Genomic DNA, 7,040 nt, shown 5'->3' on the forward strand with positions numbered 1-7,040 from the left:
CTTCCTCTGCTTAAGTCACCCTCTGGTGAGCATTCACATAGAACACAAATATCTTCATATTTTTTGCCCATTCAGAAAGGTCTATCCATATATCTCTTACCCAGACCTCTTTGTTGACAATTTTCTAGTCATGGTCCTTTAAAGTCCCTGACCATCCAGCCAAACCATTAATAGTAGCCCATGAGTCAGTATATAAATGAACCTCTGGCCAATTCTCCTTCAAGCAAAATGAACAATCAGGTGTACTGCTCAAAGTTCTGCCCACTGGATTTCCCTTCGCCAATGTTCTTCAGGAACATCCAAGGAAGGGGCTGCACTGCTGCAGCTATCCACTTTTGGATGGTACCTGCATATCATGCAGAACCATTTGTAAACCAGGCCATAGGTTTCTCTTCCTCAGTCAACTGATTGTAAGGAACACCCTAATAGACCATAGCTCTAGGCTGGGAAAGGAAATATAATGTGGCAGGAGTGGGTCCATGGGCATTTGGGCCAATTCTTCGAGTGCTGCTGTGCACACTCAACACCCAGCCCACGAGAGGCAACTCAGGTTTCATGGTAACTTAGTGGCCCATGGTTAAGCGTTCAGTCTCTATTAAGGCCCAGGAGCAGGGTGAAAGCTGTTTGTCAAAAGGAGAGTAGTTATCTGGAAGGGATGGCAAGTCTTACCTCCAAAATCTTAAGGGTCTGCTTTGTGATTATCTTATAAGGGCCTGCCAAAGGCTCCACAAAGGATCTCCATTTGCCTTCTTATCTGCTGGATTATATGGCTCAAGTGACAGAGAAGCTTGTGTAGTAATCTAAATCTATCACAGAGTTTCCTCTTGTTCCAGTCCCCACTCAAAACTAGCAGATTTTCTGGTCACTTGGTAAATGGGCTGGGGTAGCACACCCAAATGAGGAATATGTAGTCTCCAAAATCCAAAGAGGCACAACTAGGCATTATGCCTCTTTTTTGGTTGTAGAAGGGGCAGATGCAACAGCTTATCCTTCACCTTAGAAGGGATGTCTTGACATGTCCCACACTACTGGAAAGCCAGACATTTCACTGAGGTGGAAGACCCCTGTATTTTTGTTGCATTTATCTCCCATCCTCTGACATGCAAATGCCTCACCAATAAGACTTGAGTAATTGCTATTTCTTGTGACTACCAGTGTGATGTCTCATGGGAAGGAAAAATGATTAAGCGTGATATACCAGAATGTGATATACCAGAAACGAACAGCTTTTAAATAGGGGAATTTATTAAGTTGCAAGCTTTACAGTTCTAAGCCTGCGAAAATGTCCAAATTAAGGCAAGGATATGCAAACGTCCAAATTAAGGAGTCCAAGGAAAGATACCTTGGTTCAAGAAGGCCGATGATGTTCACAGTCTCTCTCTCAGCTAGAAAGGCACATGGTGATGTCTGCTAGCTTTTTCTTCAGGAATCTTTAACTGGAGACTTTATCTCTTCTATTGACTCTGTCAGTTTTGGTGGCTCTCTCAGTTCTCAAACTTTTTCCAAAATGGTTCCCTCTTAAAGGGCTCCAGTAAACAACTCTACTTTGACTGTTGGAGACACACCTCCATGGAAACCACCTAATCAAAAGTTACCACCCACCCACAAATGTGACCCACAACTGGGTGGGTCACATTTCCATGGAAACAATAAAAAAACTCCCAACCAGCAATATTGAGTGAGGATTAAAGAACTTGGCTTTTCTGGGGGTACACAACAGATTCAAACCAGCATGCCTGGTACAGGGGATGTGTTGATTTGTTCAAGAAATAATACCTTTCTGGAACAACAGAGACAATTGGAGTCACCAGCTGGTTAAGTTTAGAGTAATCCGCTGTCATCCTCCAAGACCCATCTGTTTTCTCCACAGGCCAAATAAGGAAGTTAAATGGGGATATGGTGGGACTCACCATCTCTGCATCCTTTAAGTCCTTAAGAGTGGCATTGATTGCTGCGATCCCTCCAGGAATCCGGTATTTCTTCTGATTTATTATTTTGCTAGATAGGGGTAGTTCTAATGGCTTCCACTTGGCCTTTTCTACCATAATAGGAATTATGCCTAAAGTAGTTTTGATACTCAGAAGTAGGGAGAAAGGAGGCAGAAAGTGGTAGAAAAGTATTTTTTTTTCTAACACATGGCATTTTCTTTTTGTTGAGGAATCAGAGTGTCTCTGCATTTTAACTGATCTTTCTAGTGTATCCTGGTTGGGCATCACTCAAAACCGCCCAGTCCTTTGGACGTGCAGACTTCCAATACATGTCCTGGAGGCTTGTCTTTTTGGGCAAATCCTATTAAGAGGAGGCAGCCAATCCAAAGAAATGGAGAAGATTCTTCAAAGAAGGGTAAAGCCCTCCATTTACTTTTCTGTGTCACCAAGTCCTCTTCATGTTCCTAGGACAAGCTCACATTCCCCTTCCTTTGTGGAACCTTCTCTGAACACCTAGCTGCAATTTAGCTTTGATTTGCTGTTGTACAATCCATCTTAATTCTCCAAAAGAGTCCTTTGAAATCTTACCATTTACTGTCTCGCTTTGTGAGTGTGCTTTCCTGTTCAGGGTGTGTGGTGATTGAATTATGCACCACAACAAACATGTTCCTAATCTTAGTCTACATTCCTGTGAACCCATTGTAAGTAGAATCACTTGAAGATGTTATTTTTAGCTAAGGTATACTAAACTGAATAAGGGTACACCTTAATACAGATGACTGGAGGATTTATAAAGAGAACCCAGGAGTCAAGGAAGTGAGAAAAGATATTGCCACGTGACGGGAAGTGAAAATACAAGCCAAGCAACCCTAAAGATGGCCATCAGCTAGCACCAGAATGCCACAGCCTTGCTGATATCTTGGTTTTGAACTTCTTCTATGAGTCAATAAATTTCCGTTGTTTAAGCCCAAATCAGTTTACGGTATTTGTAATAGCTGATCAGGCCAACTAAGAGTAGGTGGAAGGTTGGTCGTCATCACTCTCAAATAGTCAGAGAAAGACTACTAGTTTCAGGTGCTGTGGATTTCCTCAGTAAGGGACTTATCTTCTAATCTAGGCTTTCTCAAATTGATTTGTATTATCCAGGGTCTATGATCCCATGAGAATTTTTAAAAAATGTGTCTTTTAGTGAGAAACATGTTCACAGACTAAGAATTCACTTTTTAAAGGCAATATTCAAACTGGGATTCTGTAGATAGTCTCCGGGGTCAAGAGAATATTTCCAAAAAAGTCCTTATGTTATTCAAGTTTAAGAGACATTGGCTTAGCTGATCCCTTCCTTCCCTTTTTTTCTCTCTCCCTCACCTCTCTTTCCCTCCCTCCCTTCTTTCCAGAATTAACGTTTGTTATGTACCTATTTATATGCCAGCTACTGTGTTAGGTATAGGAACAAATGGTCAGGACGTATCCTCGGGCTCCAGAATTTTCACATATGGGTTAGGTTCTCAGCTTCTCTATGCTTTGATTTCTCCCTCAATAAAACAAGGGTGAGAGAATCTTTTCTATTTCTGTCCTCTTAGAGGTGTGGAAAAACATACTCTGGGATTAAAAAAAACAAAAAAATAACTACTTGTATCCAAATTTGGTATTTTCATGTCAGCTGCAGGTGCTAAATTCACCTGTTTTCCTACCTCCTGCCAGCCCCAGTGGGAGGGATAGGGGTCCCACGGAAGGTCTCAACCAGCTCTCGCAGAAATGAGTTTTGCACTGCAGAGCAGAAGATTTTTAACAAGAGTTATTTTCAGACTTGTCTATGCTGCCACCGACCTCCACTTTCACATTTCACAAACTCCCATGGGGTCAAGGAGCTACTCCCTGGGAATCGTCTCTGCTTAGCAGGAACTCAAGGGCAGAGTACTGATGGGTCTCGTGTTAAAGAACAACCTATCACAAGGCTAAGGGGCTTATTTCTCATTGTAGCACAGGCATGAAATAAACACCAGGCTTAATAGAGATATAACCTAGGAACTTTCAACACAGAGCTAATATGATAATCCATTAAAGTAGCATATTTGCAAACTCACCACCCACTAAATGTTCTTGTTTAAAATTTCTAATCTGTGTCCAGTTGCAATGCAGCTGGCAAGAACTACACCATGACACTTAAAAATGTCATGGTAAATTTTTAACAGGACCACTCACCAACAGTCTGCAGTAGTAGGCGGGTTGCACTTTGCTTTGAAGGGATGAATTCCTTTGTAACTATTCTAACAGGCAGTTGTGGATCTAGAACCACTCAGTCTAGATGGGAAGATTTTTCTTGTCTTGAGCATCATCACATCCAGGAGAGCAAGTTTTTGCTCCTGTCTGGAGACAGACCTCCTCTTTGCATGCATCCTGTGCAGGCATCATAGGAGACAGATCGTGTCCTATCAGTGGGATGCCTTATTTACCAGGATGTGCTTTCTCTTAGCAGAGTTGGAACTACTAGGGCCTCTGAGGAGGGTATGATGCCTGCATTCATTAGCAAATATTAATAAGTGTCTAGTATGTACTGGACACCATGCTACATGCCACCTCTGTAGAGATACAGAGGTGGATAAGACACAGTTCCTGCCCTTAAGAGGCTTATAGTTCAAGTGGAGATATAGACAAGTAAAGAGGCAATTACAGTACAAATTGTTAAGAATGGGGAAGTGGAGGTTTCTTGACCCAGTCTTGGAATGTTAGAGAAGGCTTGCTGGAGGGATTGGTATTAAACTGAGTCCTGGAGGTTGTAAACGAATTAGCAGGTGAACACAAGGGGAAGGTAAGTGTACAAATTCCAAGTTGTGGAACAGCATGCCAATTTGGAAACTACAAGTATTTCAGGATGGCTGGTCATAGAGTGCCATTTGGTATGGTGGGAAATGAGACAGGAGAGGCAAATGTCCTTGATTTTATTACTGCTTGGTTGTTTTTCCTTCCACTTCATCCCCAAAGTACATTTACGTGTGTGTATGAATTTTTTTTAAAGCACTCCAATAACCTTTTCAATTCAAATGTTCAGTTTGCTTGGTTGAAGTTTATTTAGAAGGTAAATTGTTAGTCTCTGCTTGCTCAAAGTCAAGTTGGGAAAAACTTACCTATGAGTGTAATTATCATGGGGACTGAGACCTGGTATTTGCCAAACTTCCAAATGCTCAGTCGAAGGTTCAGTTTTTTAAAAAAGAAAGCTAGCAGGCACTCTAAGTACAGAAACAGAAGAAACAGTGCTAGAGGGATGCTAGGAGCAATTCTCGTAGTTTGCCTCATGTGAATGCATGACATTTGAAACTGTAGTTGTGTAACTCAAGAGACCTGCAGGAGCATAAATTGTGATTCTATGAATAACATGGCAATTGCTATGTGATAATACAGGTTGGTAACTCAAAAGAGCAGATTCTGATCAATAAGAACAGCATCAAATCTTGGCTTAGCGGTCCATATGTTCAAAGTCTGTTAATAGTTAATGTATTGGTTCAGGTGCTGTAACAGAGAACAAAAAAGAATTGATTTAGTAAAATAAATGGGTGGTTTCTCTCTCATGTTGAAGTCTGAGCTGGTAGGTGGTCCAGGGATGATAGCCAGCTGTGCTTCATGAGGTTTCACAGGACTCGAGCACACTCTATTTCATTCATCCACCATCCACTAAAGTCAAAGAGGAATTGCTACGACCACCTTGTCCAGGTTCCAACTTTCAAGAAGAAAGGAGGAAAGGAGAAAGTAGGGCAGATAGATCAGTTTTAAAGGCATTTAAAGGTAGTTGCAGATAACACTTACCTTTGCATGTCATTGGCAAGAAAGTGGTAGCTTCATTAACTATGATAAAGGCTGGGAATGGGTCAGTGTGTGTCTAGTAAAAGTTTGAGGCATTATTGTCAAATGGCAAATGAATGAACATTTTTTGGGCAGTTATTTGTGTCAGACTTTATGTTTCTTTCTGGGGGTACAGAAATGACTAGGACATAATTCAAACCTTCAGAGACCCCACAGAAGTTTTAAGAATCCTCAAGGAGACACATTTCCAAGAGCAATGGAGTGCTGATGAATGCAAAGCTGAGGGGGTCTGAGCTCCAACCTGAACCTGAGGCTGGGGGGCAGCTGTGAGTGGGAGAATTGGAGTCCCCACGGCAAAGAAGTAAGTAGGGAGGCTTTCTTGTACAAATACTAGAAATTAAAAATTACATTTTCTTTTTTTTTCTTTTGGAGTGACCATACCTCAAGATTTTATTGCCATAACAAAAGACAAATCTTAGAACTGTATCACATGGCCCTTTCTCTTCTTGTCTCCTCCCTGTACAAAATGTTTGCATCTCTTAGTAGCCAACATTCTCTTAGAAGCCAACATTCTCTTGGATATGCAGTTGGGCTCAATGCATTCAAGCCTCAGTACAATCTAGAAAATGGACTTAGTCTGCCCACCTGTAGCTACGCTGCTTCCTGTCGTAACGCCGCTTCCCCAGGGCACATAGAGAATCTTTGCCCCTCTTGTAGCGTGTCACTTTGTGGGCTCGGTGCTTGCTGCACTTCTTACAGATGGTCCAGTGGGTTTGAGGAATGTTCTTCTCTTTGACCCCACCACTTCAATTCCTGGATCCAGAGTCTGGTGTCTTCAGGGCCGATTTGAGGTTTTTTTTTTTAGCACATCAAATCCAGGCAGGGGGCTGGACCAACTGTGGGACAGCACTGTCAATGTGGGGGGAAGGATTCAACTGGATATTACCGGGCCCCATCCTCACCATCCTACCATGTTTGCGGGAGCCCCAGCAGCCCGAAAACTTACATTTTCTTTTTATCCGATTATGAAAGATACATATTCAGTATATATGGTTTGGAAAAACATAAAGACAATTAAAGATCATCTATTACACCCTCACCCAAAGACAACCATTGTTCCAGTTGTATTGGTTACAGTTCTCTAGAGAAACAGAATCAACAGGAAATATTCGTAAATTTGTAAAATTTATAAAAATGTCTCACATAATCGTGGGAACGTGGAGTTCAAAAGCCACAGGGCAGGCTGTGAAACTGATGACTCTGACGGAGGGTCTGGACAAACTCCACAGGCGAACCTGTCTCTTCTGAATCCTC

The 7,040-nt window shown here is 41.9% G+C and overlaps 1 pseudogene; it reads right to left on the bottom strand.

Moving 5' to 3' along the window:
- Window positions 1-6,201: 6,201 nt before the first annotated feature.
- LOC143663404 (large ribosomal subunit protein eL42-like) lies at window positions 6,202-6,699 on the bottom strand (annotated as a pseudogene).
- Between the last annotated feature and the right edge of the window lie 341 nt (window positions 6,700-7,040).

Source organism: Tamandua tetradactyla, chromosome 19 (genome assembly GCF_023851605.1).
Source record: "Tamandua tetradactyla isolate mTamTet1 chromosome 19, mTamTet1.pri, whole genome shotgun sequence".
Lineage (NCBI taxonomy): Eukaryota > Metazoa > Chordata > Mammalia > Pilosa > Myrmecophagidae > Tamandua > Tamandua tetradactyla.